This window comes from Notothenia coriiceps, unplaced genomic scaffold (genome assembly GCF_000735185.1).
Source record: "Notothenia coriiceps isolate Sejong01 unplaced genomic scaffold, NC01 NC01_scaffold00017984, whole genome shotgun sequence".
Taxonomy (NCBI): domain Eukaryota; kingdom Metazoa; phylum Chordata; class Actinopteri; order Perciformes; family Nototheniidae; genus Notothenia; species Notothenia coriiceps.
In genome coordinates, this window is record NW_011350685.1 from 322,378 (window position 1) to 324,731 (window position 2,354).

Genomic DNA, 2,354 nt, shown 5'->3' on the forward strand with positions numbered 1-2,354 from the left:
TTACTCTTTTTTTTTTTTGTCTAATAGGAAACAACAGGCAGCAAAACATGGCTACAACATCGCTGTGTAATTTGGATAACTCTCCATTATCTCCGAGGTAAGTGTTCAGAAGGAAATATTCAGTATTTGTGTGCGATTACGAAATTGTAGTAGAGGATTTAAGTCTACTAAAGTATCTTCCTTTAATTTCAATATCATTTTTTAAAACTGACTTCATATTTGCTGCCTTTTATTTGCAATTTGTTGGTTATCTTAATGTACCCACGTCAAGCAAAAATGCTCTGTAGTGCTGCTATTGGTCAAAACGCCACAGGGTACCTTAACCTCACACCATTTGGTGGATAAATGATCACAACAATAATAACTCTGCTGTTCTTATCCAGGTCAAACATGGCATTGTGGCCAGTGATACGCTTGAGCTTCCACCAGCATTCTTCTGCAGCACGCTTACAGTGCAGTTTGTTGAATTTAGTAAAAAAAAGGACAGATCAGATCCACCATTCTTTCTTGATGACTGGTGGCCCCTCTTCTACGACTGATGCTGCAACATCAAAGAAACCCAAATACTGAAATATTGAACTGAACGTTAAAAGGATTGACAGAGACACAACTTCCCTGCTTTGTTTCCAGTGTATCATTTGACGAGGACAGGCAAGTCATTCATGTGAAAAGGCCAGCGTGTATCAAAGAGCTTTCAAGCTGTTCATTTAGAAAGGCAACAGGAGACTGACTAACAGTATGTTTACAGGTATGTATTTGGCACCAAACTGGATTTGGGCCATTAAAAATGTTCCTTGCAGCCACCTTTTTAAACTGTTTTCTACATCTCTGAGAATTAGGTTGAAACTATTATTTTCTTACAAGCAAAATACAATGTTTGAGATGTCCTTGCTAGGGCCCTGCATTCATCACCAGCTTTGTAGGTTTGTTTGAATATTTATAGAATTTTGATGAGGTACTGTGGCTCAATAGTGCTCAAGAACAATGATTAAACATAATACAAAATCCTAACCATTAATCACAACATTACATGCAACCATTTTGGTGTAGTAGTAGTTTTCACACACTGATTGCATTTTTCACATTGCAAGAAATGAACGGACTAAATGATCGTGTCTTTGGCAGTTTAAATAGAAATGTCACGATCTGCTTACAGCACATTTGTACTTCCTTAATCACGTTTCATATAGCTTATTTCCATAGATGAGCCTATTGTGTCCTCTAACACTGGCTACATCAGGTAAAATAATGCAAATCAGTTGCTCTCTGACGCAGCAGTTGCTAAATGCAGAGAAAGCTGAGTCCAACAGTAATGATTCTTGCTGGCCTGGTTTTGTACTATCTGCTAAAAGGAGTGACTTTTTACTGGTATTAAAAACAAAAATGCTTTCCTCAGCAATCAATTTCACAAAGGGTAAGACGGGGATATTAACCCGATTGGATTTGTCGTTTATTTTAGTCACTCTGAGTAAGATAGCCAGTGTTAAGAGCTTTTTATTCTGTATTGTCTATTTCTTTCCTACACTGCTGATTGAATTGATGTTTTATATGCTTTTTGTAGTTCTTGACTGCCTATAGCATCAACAATACCCAACACTTTATGATATTGTCTATCCCTCTGTTTTTGTGTTGCTGGATTACACAACAATTCCATAGTCAGACATGTTTCAACAAGCTGATATGCTCATAGAAGGTGATTATTTAATCATGTGTGCCCTTTGTGTGTACAAAACTGGCTGAAAAGTATGTCATTCTTCTCTGTCAGAAGTTATAGGTCACAACGATGTATACTCTTTTGATATCTCTATTTGAAATATGTATGCCTCATTTATTTAAGAGATGGAAACATTTGAAAATGATTGCACAACAAATCTGCAGTAAACCACCAAAACTAGGGATTTTATTGCTGATTTTCCACTCTACTAAACACAATAGCTGGAGAAAAAGTGCCTTTTAAGTGTCCTGATCAAGAGTCCTTTTGAAAGGTGAATATACTATGCCAATAACCTGAAACTTGTGCGCACGGCGCACACCTCCTCAGATCCTGTTTTACTTCCTTTTAAAATTCCTCTCGTCATAAATGTTTGACACAGACAGTTTAAAACAAAAGCCTGATACATCTATCTTATATATATATATATATATATGATATCTCTTGTCTTTTGACTTGTATTATTCTGTAATAATAGTTTGTTGTGTTTATTTTGTTTTGCTTTTATTATTATCACTACTGCTGATAGGTGCAGAATATGTATGTGCAACTGATATTTACTTAGTTTGTATATTACATTAAATTTAATTTAGCTGACGCTTTTATCCAAAGCGACTTACAATAAGTGCATTCGATCAAGAAG

The 2,354-nt window shown here is 35.8% G+C and overlaps 1 long non-coding RNA gene across 1 annotated transcript; it reads left to right on the forward strand.

Moving 5' to 3' along the window:
- Positions 1-1,970, forward strand: LOC104950750 (uncharacterized). The gene is made up of 2 exons (XR_798957.1): positions 1-97; positions 384-1,970. It is a non-coding gene; the product is annotated as an uncharacterized lncRNA (long non-coding RNA).
- The last annotated feature ends 384 nt before the right edge of the window (positions 1,971-2,354 follow it).